Raw genomic sequence first — 21,087 nt, 5'->3', positions numbered from 1 at the left:
TGGGAGCGCGAGGGGGCGGGGCTGGGAGCGCGAGGGGGCGGGGCTGGGAGCGCGAGGGGCGTGGCTGGGAGCGCGAGGGGGCGGGGCTGGCGAGGCACGAGGTCCCTGGCTCGTGGTTTAGCTTCTACTCAGGCTCTTGCTCCTCCTCAGAAGTAGGAGGCAGTGTGGAGAATTCTGGAATAGACAGTTGTAAAAACTTTCTGAAAGTTTTCAATATTCACATTCACTGTCGCTAGGAGGTCATGCTGGTGCCACCTTTCTGACCAGGTGACCCGAGCACCTGCTGTGACGCGTGCACATCCTCCTGAGAGCCACGAGCCGCGTGGGGTTTGCAGTCTGGTGGGAGGGAGAGGCAGGAGCCCATTCACTGGGCGGATGAAGCAGAGGCTTTAAGTCCATGGAGAGCACCTGAGGGAGGAACGTGGCCTTGTGCTCTCCATGGAGCCACCTCAAGAAGCAGCTAGTGGGACTGCGGAGCGCTGGGCTTCGTGTGGAAAGTCAGTCAGACGAAGGTGCAGAAGAGGGGGGGCCGGGAAAGGCGGGTTTGCAAAGTCTTGGTGGAGTGCAGAGCCCCCCACCCTCCCACCCCGAAGGGTGTGAAGAGGAGCCAGGCCTGCTGCGGCTGAGACTGAGGCATCAGACTTCTGAGACTTCAGGTAGGACTGACTTCCCTGTTCCCTGTGCGGCCCAGGAGGCGCAATGCCTGGGGCCCACTGTGACTTTAGGAGCCCATAAAAATGTTTTCATTCTAATTTCTTTTAAAATCAGGAGGAGGAAATGAAAACGTTAATAGTGAATATATAGTAGAGAACCCAGCCTGGATTATATTTGTCTTTGTACTAATACAGTCATAAAATTTAATTCATTTTTAAAAATAATAATAGTAATAATAATAATTTTTATTATTATTATTATTATGGAGCTTCCTCCATAAAAATGAACCACAGATTTTGGTCCACAAAACTAAAATTGCCTCAAAAGCCACAGCAAGGGCCTGGTGGGTGGGACGGTTGGGTCATGATGTGCAAGACTTTGAAAACCACTGAGCTCAGATGTTCACCTGGCCCAATTTTGTTGAGGCTGGGATGCCCCAAACCAGCAGTTGATAACATCCTAATAATAATGTGGCTGTCACTTCACCCACATTAGTGTGCTTAAGCGTCTGAGTAACCCTATGAAGTAGGGCTATTATCCTCACTTTCCAGATTACGATATAAAAAATTTCTTGCTTAAGGTCATACAGTTAAGGTTCAAGGTTAGATCTGTCTGACCTCTGAGTTCATTGACATTGACACCATCTCTCACGAGCAACTGGCCAGTGAATTATGTGGATCTGGCTGTGAATGAAAGGGAATAAATTAACTCGTCATCCAATATCCGTTGCATAGCGACTGTGTGGGAGGCATGTCTGAAATGAGGCTTCTTGACCTCCAAGTTCTCCTAGTCTGCTGGGTATGATAATAAATATGACTGTCTGCTCCCATAATGCTCAGTGTGAGCTCTCTCCTCTCTGTATGAGAAGGGGAAAAAAATAAAGGTTCAGAGGATTGCATGGGGGCTGAAAATTATTGTCTGGGGATTTTATTTTCTGCTCTTTCATTCATTTTTTGAACACTTGTTTTGTTGAAAATGAGCAAGTTGAGGATGAGAATGGTTGTGTGCCTTGCCTGTGGTCACACAGCAGGCAAATGGTAGAGCAGAGGATGATCCCAGTTACAGATCTGCAGCTGACTCGCTGGTGGTTTTGAGGGATGGATGGGGTTTTAAGAGGCCAAGTTGGAGAAGATGACTATAATGGCAGGAAGGCCACTGAGCAGGTTTTCTGATCCAGCAAACTGGGTAAAGGAAAAGTCCTGGAGCCCTCAGTGGCTTTTCAGGCTTTTACTGGAATTTGCCAGGTACATGGCTGGCAAAGGATACCAGCTGGAGGCTTCCCAGCCCCCAGCAAGTCTTCATTCTTTCTGGGCTCTCTGGCGTTGTCTGGTGGTCTTGTTCTTTTTCGCTATTTCTCTCTCCTCATGGTTCTTCTGCTGGTGTCCCCGTGACGCCACCCTTATAAGCCCAGTCTTAGCCCAGGTGAATCCCATCTACCTGTGCCCACACCCTACTCCAGGTGCCCGCCATCAGGCATGCATTCAGAACCGCAGGGATCCATCATCAATCCTAATGGCGGGAGGGCAGAAAAGCCTGAAAATCACTTATTATTTACCCTACAATGACGTTCTGGACAGAGGAAACAGCAGAAGCCAAGCGTGAGTGAAGGCTTATTCTCAGCAGCAGGTAGTAGAGTCTGGATAGAATTAAAAGGGCGTTTTGCTGAAAGGAGCTCTGGGAACCAATGAAAAGGCAGCAAGGTGGAGGTTGGCCTTCTTTCTTAAGGGAGAGGAGTGACTAGTAAGTCTGGGTGTTGAGGAAGATCTCTGTCAGTGCAGAGTAGGGGATGGATTGGAGATGGGGGGCCGCTGGAAGCAATGAGGGGCTCAAGAAACCAGAAAAAGATGACTTAAACCTTCTGGGGATAAAAAACACAACAACCCATGTTCAGACATCATAAAGTCAGAGTGTAGCAGGGTTTGGATTACCTTAATGTAAAAAGCAGCTTCTGAGATGCATTGCTGTGTTCCAAGCAAAACACAGAGTAGTGTTTTCAAGATCAGAACTAATGCTGGAAGAACACTTCACTTTGATGGCATTTAATGCTGGAAGTCATAGAACAGGAAACTCCACAAGAAGAAAACATACAATAAGATTATATAATTATAATTATTATATAATTTAGATTATATACATGAATGTCTCTGTGTGTATATAAATGTGTGTGTATCTCCATACCTGCAAAACAACACAGATTAATGCCTTTTAGGGAAATGATTTGTCTCTGTAGTTTATGCACACAGGTTTGTTTGAGGTACATCATTCTGGAAAATGAGTTCAAGAGAAGCAATACTATAAAAATGATCAAGCCAGCCTGCCAGGTTAACCCCTAGGTTTAGTTCTCAAAGAAGCATATCCCAGGGACCAGGATGGATGGTGCTATTGGCAGTCTACCCACCTAGAAGCTGTGTTTGAAAAGCACTTCCAGACCAGTCCTCTGTGGCACACAGATAAAGAAACTACCAATCAGCCTTCCAGAGCAAAGTCTGAGGAAAAGACCTATAACAATTAGATTTAATGCCAGTTAAGTGCTCTAATCCAGGAAAGGGACTAAGTGCTCTGGGGAGCAGCAGGGAAGCAATTAATTCTGTCTGGGAGTAAGCAGTGGGGTCTAGGTAGGCTGTGGAGGGTTGGTAAGAGAATAGGGAACACTTAGTTCTTAGTCTTCTTTTCCTAAGAATGCTAAGAAATGTGAATTTCCCCTGCTTCTTCCTCAATTTGCAAAAGGGTCTTTAAGCTTTTAGAGGATCTCATTTTCTGAGTATACTGGTTGCAATGAATGGGTTGAGCATTTGAGAAGCAGACACTTTCCTACCCCCCAATTCGCTGCCCCCTCCTCCATCAATTCTTCCACCCCCAAATCAGAGCATTCTCCCCCTTTTTAGGAAGAGGAAGTTTAGGGAATTCTTTGAGGACTATGTTTAAATAGGAATTTCTGCACAAATGGGGCAGGGGTCCTCAACATCAAAATTGTCATAGGATGAGGATGCTGTTTGGACAACCGGTGCCCCAAATCATACCCCACAAGTACTTATCTCAGGATGGAAATTCACTCAACAATGTTCATTTCTGATGATTCTGCTGTAAAGGTTAAAAGCTCTGGTTTAAACATTCCAAAGGGAAACCTTTGATATCAGGAAGAGGCCACCTCCTTCTAACACTGGGTGATGTAGCAGCCCCAGAAGGAAGGGCAGATGGTATCCCCCAGTGCCAGGAGGCACCATTTCTGGTAGCATTGGGATGATCTTTCTGGTCTTGGAAATTGGCCACTTGGCAGGTCTGTCTCAGAAGGGGCTCCAGGGAAATTGGGGGCATTATTTTGCAGAAAGTGGGCTGGAGTGAAGAGTTCCCTACTTAACACAGCCCTTGCTCTTTTTTTTTTTTTTTTTTAAAGACCCATTGAAAAGAAAAGCTTGTGAGTTTGCATCAGCATGTTCTTCAGCTGGGTACCCATTCTTGGCTAGGTATCCAGTTGGATGTTGGAGATATGGAAACAAATGACGGTAGGACTTTGTTCTTGAGGGTTTGTTGTTAAAGATGGTGGTGAGTTAATTTCAGTATCTCCAACAATCTCCTGGGACTGATTAAGCATGTATGTTCGTGGCTCATGGCTGGTGGCCTCGGGGATACTGACATTTGCATTTGCGGCCAGACTCAGGTGATTCTGACATAAGTCTTTACTTTGAAGGTGGTAGAAATGCAACTTGAATCTGAAAAAAATGAAGGGAAGCCAGTCAAGTTCAGGAAGTCTGGAGGTAAGATGCCAGTGAGCTGAGCCTATCCTTAACTTCCACTCGTTAATTTTTGCTTTTTTCAGATTCAAGCAGCTGTAGACTGGGAAGTAGAGGTTAGGTAGGCATTAAAGGGAAAGTGCTTCAAGATCTATCGTGGATTACAAAAATAGGTAAATTGCAGGGGATTTATTTCCAGGTGCAGCAAATGTGATTTTTCAAAGTAATTCATTGTGGTTTCCTCCATGTTTAATTTTCATTGTGTAACAGTAAAACAGATATATGTTCACATGTTAAGATGCCTTAAATCTCTGAGCCGCCTGTGAGCCAGGCCTGACAGAAAATGAATGGGTGTGCATCATTCACGTTTTAATGTCATTGTTAGTTCTCATTTCCCTTTACCTTTACAAATGAAATAAAGATTAGTTATGTTTTCTCCCTTAACTGTCATGTAATCTTTGTGTACTGGAACAATCAAGTAGGCTTAATTACCAGTAACAACAGTGCTGGAGCTGGGGAAGATTTCATCTGAATTAAGGCTCAGCCTGGCCTACAATCATGGGGGGACCAGGAGCACAATGAGGAGCAGTCTGGTCTCTAATTAGCATGTAAATTCGTGGTAAAATTGGCTTAAGATATTCCAGGGCACATGGGAAACTCAGTGTCTGTGGAAGAAACACAGGCTGTCTGCTCCCTGGAAAATTCACCCTCTGTGTTCTTACCTTGATGGCATTACCTCTAGGAATTCAAAGCTCCACTGTGATTAATTCTTTTGCTTTAACAGGTTGGTGGGGGAGGCTGAAACTCCCATCCCTCCCCAAATTTAGGCTGTACCCTTGGTATTAACCCTTTGGTGCCTCATCAACCCATTGGTCACACCCCAGGGAAGCCTTGCTGTCTGTGCTGTGCTGCTGTATCTGAGATGATAAAGACTGCAGGGTGGGGAGAGAGATGGAAGGATAAACCCTCTGAGAAAACTGCCATCTCTTGCTTTTAGCTTCTTGAGTCATATTTGCCCTATGGCTGGGGGAGTCTGCCTCCCCCCAAATAGGTGTTTTTTGTCAAAGGACTGAGTTCGTGCAAAGGGCTCTGAAATTGGGTGGAGCTTGCTTTGAAAAAGATATTTATAAATAAACTTATGTTAGAGTATGTAGTAGGAAGACCTAATGGCCTTATGTCCTTTCCATAGAGAAGGCAGAACTTAATCTGCATACCCTGCCTTCCCTGGTAGCCTCTCTAACTGACCTTCCCTTCTCCCCCAACCCCCCCAAAGTCCTGTCTTAGCTGTGCTCTCTAAGATGGCGTCTGAAGTCACATGGGAGGATTATTCCATCATGCTAGGTCTCTCCTGTATATCAAGGCATACATGTTATTATTCAACTTCTTTTGATTTTTTCTTATCAATCTGCCTGTTGCTTGTTTGATTTTTTGCCACCCTAGAAGAACCCAAAGGGATGTGTGATGATTTCCTTGGTGCCACAAAAGTGGCTGTTTTAAAATGAGCATGAGAAGGGCATGGTCATTGCTCGAGATCTTCAATGGAAGTCAGAAAAGGTAGAGGTTTGGGGGAGCAATTTTAAGGATCTGATCCTGGAGGGGTATATTTCTAGCAGCACTGCTCAGTAAAACTTCCTGCGGTGGTGAAATGCTTTCTATCTGTGCTTTCTAATACAGTGGCCACTTGCCTCGTGTGGCTATTGAAATGTGGTGAACAGGAATGAGGGACTGAGTTTTGAATCTGATTTACTTTCAAGTAATTTAAATGTAAATGGCCACTTGTGAGTGGTAGCAACCGCATTAGTACAGCCTGAGGGTTGTGATTTCTGTCTCTTTTTGTTCTGCAGCCTTCTTGGAAATATCAGCTCCAGTCTGTCAAAAAGGATACGCCATCTTTCAGGTTAAATACATGCTTTGGGGAAAATTCTTAGTGGTTTCTTCCCAGGGCATTTGCGGGAGGGGTGGAGGCTGGAAGCAAACATCATTATTTCTTTACTTTTATTATCAAAAAAGAAAAAAGTGAGCTCACATTCCCTGCATACTCCACCCTCCAACAGACACCACTTACTATAGGTCTTTAGATCTGTCCAAAACAGTAAGCTGGTAGCAATGAATGTGCTTATTTTTCCTGACTACCACATATTTGCATGTTAAGATGCCTTCAATCTCTGAGTCTCAGTCTGACAAATGAGCTGGGTTGAGTTGTTGTGTTGGAGCCATACCTATCTTCAAAGAGTCAGTATGGCAGAAGGGAAAATACAGTCTTTCCCTAAGTGTGTTCCAAGCAACCCTAGACTTGTGAAGTGCTCTGTGGGGGGTATGGAAGGATGCTGTGGTGAAGTACAATTTGGGCAGCCTGCATTTGATAGCTCTGCTTGCAGATACAGAATCTGTATTTCCATTGCAAACTTTCCAAACTTTGTTTAGGTTAATTTTCCTCTGATGTGCTTGGCTACCAAGTTCATTCCGCCTCCATAATACCCATACTATTGATCTGAACTGGTGTTTTGTTGTGCTTTGTTGGTGTAATGAACACTAGGGGTGGTGTTACATTAGAACTGTTGGTAGGGATACTGGGGAAGGATGGATGATTTTCTCCTGAAGAGTAAGGATAGTTTTGTGAAGCCTGGTAATGCTGCCCAGAATGGTATTTTAAATACTTCCATTCCTTATTTTCTTCCTCTGCTTTATTTTTCATCACTAGTTGATATAATATTCAGCATATGTGTGTATATGCATATATATATATATAATATTTAGTTTTGATTAATTTTCTGCTCTCCTCCTCAACACTAAAATCCTTTAAGCTCCAGGGGACAAAAGACAGTGCATCTTTTTTTTCTACCACTGTAGCCCTCGCCTCAGCACCCAAGTAAGCAGTGAATATTCTTGACTGAATATATATATATATATATATATATATATATATATATATATATATATATATTCTAATTTCAACCAGGCTTTGGGGAAGAAGGATTTTGATGGACTAGAGTGAAGATAATGTTCTTTTTAGAAGCAAGAAGAGGTATGGAAGGATAAAAGCACTTGAAGAGTTCTGAAGAACTGATTTTGATTAAAGAAAGGGTGAGAGGCAATAGTGGAAGATTCCTGATCAGGAGCGGTTGAGGCGAGTGTGTGAAGGTGTTACAGGGCAAACCCAGGGGATCAGGTATGCCCTAATGATGAGTTGTTGCCCGTGTGCTTCAGAACATGGGACCAGACCACATAGCAGCCACACAGGTGCACAGAGAGAAAGAAAAGGGCTTGTTTACATTGGGAGTAAAGAAAAGAGAGAACAGAGAGGAAAAAAAAAAAAAGAAGGAAAAGAACATAAAAAAGTACTATACTGGTATGGGGCCAGATGCTGTTTGTCTTACCCCGGGTAGCATCTGCCTGAGCAGAGCCCGGAGAGCAAGAGGGAAGGTTGCTCTCCCGTGCTGTCTTTTTAAAGTCCTCTTGGTGTTTTTGCTCCCTCCTACTTCCCAGCAGCCCCCATTCAGGAAGCCAGGGGGTAGAGTTGAAGGCATCACCCTCTGTCTCAGAGATTGTTCCTCTAACAGAGAAAGAGGAGGGTTAGTTTGCTCTTAGAAGTTAGGAGCAACTAACTTCTAAGAGAGGCGACTCTACTGAGGAAGAGGGCTTCTCTGCTTTCTGGAATTTGGGCTGGGTACCAGCCTACAAACATGCCCTTTGATATAGAGGCATACCCGGTGCATGTACACGCATGGCATTTGCATGGTATCTTCTCCTGTGAACTTTTACAAGAATGCGTTTGCAAAACAAACTCACTGCAGTGTTACCTAAGAGAAGCAAAATACCACGGATAAAACATGCACAGCCAGAGGCTCTCCGAGGAAGCCATCCCTACAACCATGTCGCTTTGGGCATTCACTGGGGAAGGGAGCCATTCTTCCGGGAAAGCGCAGGGCTGTCAAGCTGTATCTCCTGTCTGTTTTATCATTCCCATTACAGATGCGCTCGAGAGGCAGGGATGAAAAACAGAACATGTTCTTTTAATGCTGTTTGTCTTTCTGCATAGTTCAAAGTAACATTTTGTTCCCCAAATAGATGCAGGGCAGTCTCTAACTAGGTTAATTTGCCTAGCTTTGTGGGTAATGCACTATTCATGGTTTTTACAACGTGAGTCGTCTTTAGACCCTTGTGTAGAGATGAAAGTGTACGTCCTGTTTAATGTAGATGGAAACTGTATTCCTGAGAGCATCATTCTCCACCAGCCTGGCCCCCGGGTGCTAGTTTTCTTTTCCCTAACCTCCTGCCAAAAAAAATCTGAGTTTTACACTCCTTGCTGCAAATGAATGATGAGGATAATAACGTCGTCATCAACACTTATGCTTGAGGGCCTGTGTGTTAGACCTTGTAGGAAATTACCTTCATTGCTTTACATGGATTACCTTAATTAATCCTTACAACCACCCTCTGAGCTGGAAAGCTTGCTTGTCTTTTGCAGGTGAGCACACTGAGCAGAGAGCAGATAAACTACTGGGTGTTGTATAGCAGATAGAGATGGAGCTAGAATTTGAATTTAAAACTATTTCACTCTAATGTCAATGTCTACTCTGTCATGTGTTCCTTACTGAGCATGTTTTTTATTTTTATTTTTATTATTATTTAAAAAAATTTATTTACACAAGAACTGGGGTACAGGCCAGAGGCACGGGAGGGTGAGAGGACTCACCAGAGACAGAGTGGGGAGCAGAACAGGCAGATGGACTGAAAACACTGCTGAGGGGAGCAGCAGATGGGACAGGAGAGGTCTGCCACACCATGTGGGTAGCTCCCTGGCTGACCAGGAATTGAACCCATGCTGCAAAGGGTGCAGACAGCTTCACAGCGCTGTGCTCAACCTGCTGCAGCACCCGGGAGGCAGGCTTTGAGCATGTTTTTTAGACTTTAATGCCTATTTTTGTAATTGTCCATTTGATCGCTACTTAATACGTACATACGTACATGCAAACATACATAAACATATACATGCATATTCATATATTCAGGTTCCCCTCACTATCTGAAAATAAAATGTCCCCATTTGGTGTAATTGGGTAGAATTTTCTTTGGGGTTGGGAACACTCAACAAAATCATCCAAAGTAAATATAGTAGCATTCCCAGAGTGAAAAACTAACCTACCAAATCTTATCAAATAGGAATATTCTCTTTTGAGTAGCGGGGTAAATCCATATGTGTATAGTATATATCCCCTTAGATGTCCTTTATTGGTAATATACTATGTAACCTGCCTATTTAAAAAAATGTCTTAAGCTGGTTTACCTGATGTTAAAGCTAAAAATGATGGGAGCACATGGGTTATATAAATGGGGGAGGAAATTGTATCTCAAGCTGAAGATAAGGTGGGAAGATGTTTACCACACTGAAGGTTACCTTGAACATTCAGGTAGCCAAGGGAAGAAAACACTCTTTTCTTTCTCATTTTTGCGTAGCTGTCCTGTTAAATGTTCCCAACCTGTATTATCCCCATAGTGTGTCCACAGACAATAGGCTTCTCCAGTTTTGGGGGACATCTGAGACTTCCATCTGCTTGAGTAGGATGGATGAGAAAGAAAGTGAGAGTAGGTCAGTGTCTAAATCTTAAGGCTGTGCTGATGCCTGGGGGTGAGGGAATTGTGTGTGTGCATGTGTGTATGTACATGTGTTTAACTAATGATGTTTTCAGGGACCCTAATTGGCTTAGCCCTGGACTCCATTCAGTATACTGGCGAAGGCCCCAGAGTGATCAAGGTCTGTCCCTGGTAGGCTCTGATTTTAATGGCTTTAGTCCAGAGAAAGGCAATAAGTAACCAGAGAGAACATTGTAGAAATGGCAGGAGACTGACATTGTTTCCCAGGAGTACTGCACCTGGATTGGGTCTGAGTGCCCTGGGATCAGGCAGAACTAGGTTTCAGTGGTGCATCAGATCTGGGCTGCAGGATTTAATTTTTTTAATTTATTTTTTTTATAGTGGATATGATTTTTTTTAAAGATTTATTTATTTAGGGCCTCCCTAGTGGCGCAGCAGTTGAGCGCTGGGTTGCGAAGCTGCCCGCAGCCTCTGCAGTGCCGGTTGGATCCCCAGCTGCTCCCTGGCCACCAGAGGAGGGTCCCACATAGTGCACAGACCTCTCCTGCCACCCGCTGCTCCCCTCAGCAGTGTACCTTGGTCTTTCTGCCAGCTCTGCTCCCCGCTCTGTCTCTGTTGACTTCTCTCACCCTCCCGCGCTTCTGACTATACCCAGTGCTTGTATAAATAAATAAATACATCTTTTTTTTTAAAGATGTATTTATTTATTCAAGCACTGGGTACAATCAGAAGCGCAGGAGGGTGAGAGAAGTCACCAGAGCCAGAGCAGGAAACAGAGCAGGCAGACTGACGACATACACTGCTGAGGGGAGCAGCGGGCACGACAGGAGAGGTCTGCACGCCAAATGGGACCCTTGCCATTGGCCAAGGATTGAACCGGTGCTGCAGAGGCTGAGGGCAGCTTCCCAGCCCAGCGCTCAACTGCTGCGCCACCAGGGGAGGCCCAAGGGCTGCAGGATTTTATTAGCTAAATAAACAATAGGTTCACCTCATAGGGTGATTTTAGCACTGGTTGAGTTGATGCGTATAAAGAGGAATAGTCAATGCCTGACACATAATACACTCTTTGTCAATGACAGTATTATACATGCTGTATTAAAGAGATCTTATTAAGTTGATTGTTGCCCATTTTTATCTTATTCTTAACGGAATTCAAATGCAACATGTTTCAGCTGCACACAGTAATGGCAACATTACTATCATTCAACAATTTCTAGTTTTATTTTTTTCCTAGACTCAAAGGCGACTATTCTTCCCAGCTTCTTTTGCAGCTGGACAGAATCATGAGACTCGCTCTAGTCAATGAAATGTGAGCGGAGGTGACATGTGTCCCTTCTGACTGATAGAATGACAAAAACTCAGCTGAGCATATGTATTATAGATCAATATATAAAATCTCCTATTGGTCTGTTTGTCTGGAGAACCCTGTCTAGTATAGGACTCCCAGGTTACTGTGAGGTATATTTGAAATAATCCACAAATCTACATATTCATAATCATTTATTCACTCAACAAATATAAACTGAATGTGGGTGGGGGGATACATGGGATTAAGTGATGGGTGACTCTTCCTCCATGAAGCTTATATTCCCATAGCACAACAGAGAATAAACTAATAATCACAGGAGTAAACACAGAACTTATATTGCAGAAGGTGTCCTGGAGAAAAAAATCCAGGTAGCAGTGAAAAAATAGAATGGGAGAGGGGCTAAGCTAGGAAAGACAGCTTCTAGGAATGTAGGGTTTTAACAGGATGCTGCTGGATGGTTTGGGGCTGGGAACCAGAGGAGAGGTGTGCCCAGGCGAGGCATTCAGAGCACAGAACGGACCAAGAGAAAAAGGGGGTGCAGGCACACACCAGGCTTTTTCATCTATATTAAGGAACTGGGAATTTAAAGCTCCATTTCAAGCTAAGCGTGATAAGCAGTTCCCTAAAAATGTTCTCTTTAAACTGTCTCTTTGCTGCCATAGTTTTGAAAACGGTATTTACATGGCAGCTGCTGCAATGAAGCCTCGTGTTCCATGATTACTTGTCTGGCTAACAGCTGTCGGTTCCTCCCAGAACGCCCTTCCCCTAATTCAGTTAGGCTGGTACACAGACAAACGAGCTTTGATATGATAAATGGTCCATGAAAGGGAAGGGGGTAGGCATGCAAGGCTCATTTCCATTATAGCCAGGAATAAAGCAAAAAGGTTCCCAGCTGTGAAAAACGCTAGATTAGAAGCAGATTTCTGATTGTCAGCCCCGTGGGAGATAATATTGTCGCCGTGACCTGCACCAGCGGTAATAATTTGCAATTAAGGACTGGTCCTTCTCTTAGGACACACAAATCGTTCCTAAACATTTCCCTAAACTCAGTGAGGGATACTTGTGATGCTATTATTTTGCCATTAAAAAGTCATCTTGAAAGAACTGTTTTAAGAATCTTTCTCATGCTGCACTTTGGGGAAGCTTCTAGAGCAGAGGTTTCAGGGAGGAAGGGTCGCTGGACTGTGTCACCTGAAGTAAAAGCTCCGTGCTTGCATGAATGTGTCTACTCTAGCCTGTTGCTTCAATTCTGAGACTGTAACGGTGTAAACCCCATAGAAGGGAGGTTCCAGGTTCCCTGCCCCATCTAAGGGTGGAGCTGAGCAGCTGGGGGACGTTGAAAAGGACTCACGAGAGAAGGAGCAGGAGGGAGAAGACTCGGGAGAAGCCCTAGAGGAGGCATGTGGAACAGAGAGACAGGTGAAGAAGCTGTGTTTGCTTCTCAGCCGTGGATTTTTGCCAGGGACTTTGGGGACATGGAAGGAGACATGTGAAAGAGACATGGGTGAGACACCCTTGAGGAGGCTGACGATAGCAGCTTTTATCTTGATTTTGACTTTGCTCTTTTCCTTCCAGACTTGCCTCATCCCTTTTACCCCTTTCTTATGGGACACTAGAAGGTACCTGAGACTTGTGGCAGCTTTGGGGCCTTAGTTGCCCCGCTTTGGACCAGCCCCATTTGGGTGGGCATTTTCCCATGTGGGAATGGGTAACTTTGGGTGCTTCATTTGGGAACTATATTCTTTCTCTTCTCTCTATTGCACGCTAATTCGGATAAACTTCTTTTCTATTGAAGGTCTTACACACTAAGAGTATGTTTGTCTTTTTGTAGTGGGTGGCAGAACCCACTTAGAGCAGGCGGGTTTAGGGGTCCCGGGGTGCCCCTCTGTTTGCCTGCTAACAGAACAGCCTTTGAACTGTGGTACCATCAGATGTGTTAGATCAGAACAATACAAAATGGGTTAGAACTTTATCTTTCAGAAACAACTATTGGAAGGAGCCCAAAAGATAAAGAGAAATAAAGGTGGTCAGGTCACTCCCAGAACCTCCTCCATGCCTGGTGGAGAGTGTATCTTACTCAGGGGCTGCTGAGTCAAGTGTTCCCTGTCCTCCTTCAGAGTTCTTTCCAGAACTGAGGCCAGGTTTGTCAGTCACTGATGAGCCTCTGAGCCAGGGGTTCTGATGAAGGGACTGCTTGGAGTCCTGAGAACTGTGGGTTCTAATCCTGGTTTAGGAAGCTATCAACACCACTCAACTTGAAGAAAACCATTGAACTTCTGAAAAACTATTCTTTCCCCTTTGTCTAAAATGCCTCCTGATAATGTTGAGATTAGTGATGAGGTAACATATTATTAATAAAAGGAGTTTGGAAATATGTAATGGGAAACATGTATGTGGGGGGAAAAGTTTGTTACGTTATTTGGGGTGAAAGCCTAACATCAAGCCTGCTGGCCTCTTTTCTCTGCTGACCCATATAACCCTCTTATCCAGGTCTGTTCCTTCTAGAATGGAGGGACAAGTCCATGGTGTACCTACTCTGTTTCCTCTCTCATCTTCACCCATGACAGTTGGCAATATTCATCGATAACAGAACTCGTTCAGACCTGGGTCTGTCTTGACCCAACACTCCTGAAGGCCAAGAAAATGAAGGTAGTTCAATGGTGGCAACAGGCATCTAAATGAAATGAAATTGGCCATGGGCCTCTACTACTCCTTGATACCTCTACTAACTCCCCTGAAACTTACAAATGGGAGGACTGAAGTGATTATGCAGCAAGCACCATTTTGCTGCAGTATCTTAGTCTCTGGGAACAGACACCTTGGGAAGGATGCCAAGGAGAGTTTTTCCTGTCAACTTTATCCCTGCTTCTCAGCTCTGCAGTTTAGACCTGTAGGACTAGTGGCAGCCAACAGTCTTTGACCAGAAGTGGCCTGTGTCACTTCTGGACAAGCATCAAGGATCATCCTCACAGCTCTTCCGTGGTTCTTACAGCTGAGAAGGTCTTGAGTCCCACGTGGTACAGCTACATGATGATAAAACTCATTATCTCAGGCTCCTAGAGAGTCTGCATTGGTTTGTTAGGGCTGCTATTTTAAGGATCACCTCACAGTTCTGGAGATAGGAAGTCCAAGATCAAGGTATCATTAGAGCTGACTCCTTCTGAAAGCCATGAGGGTGAACCTGTCCCATACATCATGGTGATTTGCTGCTATGTTTGGCATTTCTGGGCTTGTAGAAACATCACCCAAATCTCTGATTTTATCTCCACATGGTTCTTTCCTTGTGTTCATCTCTATATCCAGACTTCCCCTTTTAATGAGGACACCAGTCATATTGGATTAAGGGACTTCCAGTTGACTAGTTGATGTCACTCTAAGTAATTACATTTATAATGACCTTAGTTCCAAATAAAGTCACATTTTGAGTACCAGGGTTTTCAATGTATGAATTTGAGTGGGGGAACGCAATTCAACCCACAACAGGCAGTGTTGACCTATATTGGACATGCTACATGAGTGAAAAAGAAACTTTTATATTGTTTTAAGCATTTGATATTTGGGAGTTGCTTGCTACATCCACATTGTCTCAATTGTCCTAATTAACACCTGACATTTAAATTCTTGACCCACATTAAGCTCCCAGCTTTCCCGTAAGTGGCCATGAAGTTGAGAGTGGCTTCTCTTCTGAGAGGTGGGCTCCCCCAAATGCAACTGACATAGGTTGGTGATGATTCGCTTTCACACACTCTCGCAAAACCAGAGTTCCCTGGCTAGGGAAAGTCCTGGGCAGGCCTTCCATGACTCACCTTGAATTCTCTGAGAATCTTAACAACACAAAGGAAGAAGAAAAGAAAAATAATCTTCTCTGGAGACTGAAGGACAGATATTTCCTTTCTTAGCACTACTGAGTCCAGGTAGATACAGAGATCTTCTAGTTCAAGTGACTTACCCATTAATGAAGAAATTGGGCAGAGTAGAGGTTACCTGTCCAAGGTCATTGCATTAATCTTAGACAGAGCTGGGACTGGGGCTTCCCTCTTCTATTCCACATCTGCAGAGGGATGTTGGAGCAAATGATAGTGACCAAGTACATTGACTTTGAGCACTGTGCTGCTTTGAATGTTTGTGGGTCCCTCTCCCCCATTCATGTGTTGGAACCCTAAAGGCTAACATTTTGGTATTAGGCGGTGTGGCCTTTGGGATGATTAGGTATTGAGGACTGCACCCTCATGAATGGGATTAATGCATTTAAAAAGAGAGGCACCCAGGCCTCCCTGGGGGCACAAGAGTTAAAGACTTAGTGCTATCAAGGTATCTCCAGCTACTGAGGCCTGAGTTAGATCCCTGCCCAGGTTGCTGACCCACATGGTGCAGCAGACCTCTCCTGTCTCACCTGATGCTCCCCTCAGCATTGTGTTTCAGTACATCCCCCTGTTCTGCTCCCTACTCTGTCTCTGGTGAATCCTCTCACCCCCACACCTCTAGCCTACATCCTAGTTCTTGTATGCATAAATTAATAAAAATAAATCTTCAAAAAAGGCACCACAGAACTCCCTAGTTGTTTCACTAAGTGAGGAAGCATTGAGAAATCTGCAAGGAAAAGGGTCTCTTACCTGACCACACTGGGACCCAGATTTCTAACTCGCAGCCTCTAGAACTGTGAGAAATACATTTTAGTTGTTTAAAATCCCAAGTCTATGGTATTTTGTTATAGCAGATCCCATGGAGTAAGCAACTTATTCTTAAGCAGTGAAAATCAATATAAATATGACTTTCGTAAAGCTGAACAGGAAAGATAATCTCTTGGTGTAATAACAATTGAACACTTGAAATGTGGCTACTGTGATTGGAGATGTGCTATAAGTAGAAAAAATTAATAATTTCATTAATAATGATCACATGTTGAGATGAAAATTGTGTGACAATTAAATACATTATTAAAATTATTTTCTCTTTTTAAAAATGTAGGTATTAGAAAGTATAGAGTTATATACATGCTTTACAATTGTAGTGTGCATTTTTAATGAGTAATGTTTACCAATAGTAAAAGTTAAAATACAGATTCCAGAGCCCTGCTCTAGACCAGTTAAATAGAATCTTTGGTTTTGTGGTTCAGGACCCTTATTTTTAAAAAAAAAATGCCTAGATAATTCTAGTGCCAACTACATTTTGAGTTTAGGTCATGATGCCACTTAGGTGGAGATAGTAGTGATGACCCCTGTAGTTCACTGGAGTCTACCATTCCCTGCTCGCCTCCCAATATCAGAGCTGGACATCACTGACTATTTTCCATAAGACTTCAGTGAGAGAAACATGAAAGTGAAATACTTTTATTTACTAGATTTCAAACTTTTGGAGAGAAATAGAAATCATTTTCACCTCCACAAATACTCCTTCCCATTTTCCTTGAAACAGAATATACCTCTAAATGTTTGCTAGGCAATAAGGATGCAATCCCTCCTGCTTCATTAGGATGAAAGAGGGTTATCTGTCTGGCCACGGAGTTCACCTAACCAAGATCCAAAGGTCCCTCTTGTCTCCAGCAAATGTGATTCTATCTACAGTGGTGAGAAATTACAACTTGGATTTTCCCTTTTGGCTAAGATCACTCTCTTCTCTTTTACACTGGATTTCTGAAAAAATGGGAGGAATGTTTAAAGCATGTTTTCATTTCCCCCCATTATATTTAAGTCCCTGACTCCAGGAAAAGATTGTTCATCTAGAGGAGAAAAGCCTTTTTCATAATCTCCAAGAATTAGGAAAACAGTCCCTCATCATATTAAGTTAGGGAATTATATGCAATGAATCAAGAAGAAATCTTACCCTTGCTATTTCTAGATTCTCCTTCAGTATATCAAATGGGCTTCTATAAATTTAGAAACACTCTATGAATAACATCAGTACAGCTTCTGTTTCACTTTCAGTGTATATAGAGTGTGTGTGTATGTGTGCACATGAGTGTAGATTTTGAGATTTAACCTTTCCTGATAAAGAAATACTATATTGCAGCATCATAGATGGAACTGGAAGGGATCATGCTCAGCGAAATAAGCCAGAAAGAAAAAAAAAAATACCGGATGGTCTCACTCATAGCAGGAATTTAGAAAACCTAATAAGGGACCAGGAAAAAGACTAATCATAATAAAGAAAAAATCAAAATCAACAAGCAACTATAAACCAGAGACACACTATGGGGAGGGGAAAGAGAGGAGAGATTAGGGTCAAAATAAGGGGGGTGGGAATTGTATGGGGAATATAACCAAAATGAAAATGCATACATTGTGAAAAAATGAAAAATGATGTAAGAATTATATAAAATAAAATATATTAAATAAAAATAAATAAATAATAAAAATTAAAAAAAATAAATACTATAAATCTATGTAAACAAGTCAGGATAGCAAAGATAATTAAAGGAGAGAATAGAAATAACCCCAAATACCATCACACAGAAATCACTACAGTATTGACATCCAATATCATGGACTTTTCTCCAGATAACTTTTACAGCATATAATTTTAATAGTTGGATAATAAAATGTGCATTTGGATAGATTGAAGTTTGAGTTGGTTCTTGATTTAACAGTAGAAGCTATACATATGATGTCATAAACTTACTCTCTATTTGATGAAGTTAACAATGACAATAATTACAGTCTCTAAAGAAAGTACTGTTTATGTCTCCCATCGGGTAGATGGTAGGAGTCTTTCTGCTTCATTTGATATGGTGAACCATTGCTGGCTTTTCATCTACCTAACATGGAATATGAGGCTACAATATATACTCACTGATATTTTCTCAAATGGGCTTTTCTCAAGCCATTTCCGACATGGGCTTGTAAGGGTTTGAATTCCAGCTCCACTATTTGTAGGCTGTGTAACGTTAGGCAAGTTACCCTCTCTGTTCCTTAAGTTTTCTCATCTATAAAATGTAGATAAAACCAGTGATTTCCTCATCAGACTGTTGTTGGGGGGTGAGCGGATTCACCAGAGACAGAGTGGGGAACAGAACAGGCAGAACTACTGAAATACACTGCTAAAGGGAGCAGCGAGCTAGACAGGAGAGATCTGCTGCCCCTGGCCGGGTATCGAACTAAGGCCATTGTGGTGATAGCACTGAGCCTTAACCCGTAGGCCACCCGTTGTCTGGATTAATTGCTGTGACAAATGTAAAACCATTGAAATGGATTCTAAACAAATAGTTATATTAATAAGTAGTGGACATATTCTTTCTCCTCTTTTTCCTCCTTATCAATCATCCTCATTTTCATGTTTCCCTTTTACTTTTCTGTCTCTCTCCAGCACAGAAACCTCTCAAAAAGCAAAAGTTGTGCTGTGACACATGCCTTGTCTTTGTCCAGCAAGCTGTGCCATATTTCATTGCAGTTGCTTAATAAATGTATATTGATTATTTTGTAAGTCTTTGCTTTATAAATCGATGGGAAACGTTTTTACTCTAAAAACTATGTCCCAGGCATTGGTGCTAGAAACAAGAGTTTCGTGTACAGTAGTTGTACTATAGCACTATTATTTTAGTACTTCATTGTTCAAATATGCCACGTACTGTATTTTTTCCCATCATCATGTGCCCCTGTTTGGCATAGGATGGCACTGAGTGTTATTGAGTCAGGCCCTGCCATCAAGGAGCCCAAAGTCTGGCATATCTTTTGTGTTGACATGCTCAGAATTTTGCTAACCTGCTTTTAGCATAGAGAAATTTCAGAAGACTTTACCTACCTGAGCGCTTTCACTGTTTTTATCTGGTATATCTCCCATTTGGGGAACTGCGTTTCTTTGCTCTTCTCAATGGCAATAATAATTATATCCGCATTGAAGGGTTGTTATGGGAAATAAATGAGACAATGCATGGACAGCACTGAGTCTGGTGCCAAGCAAATATTTAGAAAAGGCTTAAAAATATATGGCTTTTCTAGTGCTACTGGAGCTTGTGTTTCATCCCACTGCTTATCCACTGTATGGTCCTGGGAAAGTTGTATCCTCTCTCTGAACCTCTCTCCTTCTTTGTAAAATGGCATGATAATAGCTCTATCAAGGGATTTGTGGTAGTTAACTTTCAACGGGGCCAAGGGATGCCTGATAGTTGGCTAAGCTTTGTTTCTGGGTGTCTCTGTGAGAGTGTTTCAGTGGCTGTGTAATTTAACATGCTCACGGGCTCTAGAGATTAGGAAATGAATATTTTGGGGGAATGTTTTTCTTTCTTGAATAAGTACTTTGCCAACTATCTTGGAAATTCTCTGTGGGCAGATGACTGTGTTTGTTTAAATTTCTTTTGTTACTTGTGTCCATCCAAGCCGTGCCAATAGTCAGGGCTCAGTAATTACTCCGAGGGCACTTACTGATTTCCAGAAGTATACAGCAGACTCAGGGATGAGTTCTTCCTTTAATTATCAGCCTCAGAAGAGGATCTGGAGACCCTTAAGGTACGAGGTGAAGAGGGTTTTCAAGATCTAATTAAATATCTAATATCCTCAGGAAGGCATGAGATTTATAGTTGGTGCCACTGTAATTGGCACGGTTTCTCCTGGAGTGACAAATGTAGGCATTATAAATGCTTGCACCTAAGGTGATTCCAACCAAGGTGATTAATTTCTGGGACATTAATACAAGAATGCTGAAGGCCATGGTTTGCAGTCAAGTCAAGAGCCTGGACCTGGATTGAATTTCGGCTTTGGAGTAGGAAAAAATATGGAGAGAGAGATTTCACAATCACCACACAAATGGTGCCACCACAAAAAGTGGCTCTGTCTCTTCGGAGGAAGAGTGTCATGAAGTTGGTGTTTGCTGAGAGAAGCTGCAGATGCCCAGCCTCCCATCATTTCACCTGTTTTCCTCAAGAAAACACCGCAAAGACATTTACTTGCTAGATGGGTTTTTGGGCTTGGAGGAGACCTCCTGTTTAGCTGTCATTCTCAGGCTATTTTTAGTGATGGTGCTTTAAAAACTTCAGGAGCCTATCTCCCCTCACCAGGCTCAAGCACAGGGTTGCTATGCAACAGGCCATCTCCCCAGTGGCTCTCACACGCTTTCCTCGCGGATCTTCAATGAACTGGACCTTGACGGAGAGCAAACAATACAGTGAGGCTGTCTCCTGCGGCAGAGAGCCGTGACTTTGGCCTCTCACCGGTCAGAGCCCTGGCTTAGGGGCTCCCAGGAGTGTGGCCCTGGGTCTCAGTCTCACCGTGCTGCAGACAGGGGGGTGATGAGCATCTAACTCATCTGGATAGTGTGAGGATCGCTGCAACGCTGCATCGCAAGCACTTAAAACAGGATGGTTTCATGACACAGTGTGTTTTAATTTATACAATAGGAGTTTGATAAGGTCATGTGTGGAAAATGGAGGAAAGCCTACAGATTAACCCTTTGGTAGCCCTCTAACTCTTAGGCTTATTAGAATTTATCCCAAGAGAATTTTGCACGAAATTTAAACAAAACCCAGCAATGCTAGCGGTTAACATCGGCGGACCTACAGTGAGCACAAAAGCTCACAGTCAGACACTGTTTCCTACATTTTTCACAATGAGCCCTGCGGCTTTATTGTTTGCACACAGTGGGGAAACCCTGAGTTATGCTGAAAGTAAAAGAGTTCTTGGTGCCTCTAGGTATGCTTTGGGGCTTCTGGGTCAGAGGTTCAGCAACATTTCTTAGTCCAGGGCCACATCTTTCATCGTCATCAGGGGTGACAGTTTGCCCAAGTGCTTGCTAAGAAGAAGAAATTCTCACATCTTCGAGGTCCTCACAGTTTACAGATGCTTTCACACAGGTGATAACATTCATTGA

Source organism: Talpa europaea (assembly GCF_964194135.1).
Source record: "Talpa europaea genome assembly, chromosome: 16".
NCBI lineage: Eukaryota > Metazoa > Chordata > Mammalia > Eulipotyphla > Talpidae > Talpa > Talpa europaea.
The sequence above is the reverse complement of the archived record's forward strand: the minus strand, read 5'-3'. Positions refer to the sequence as shown.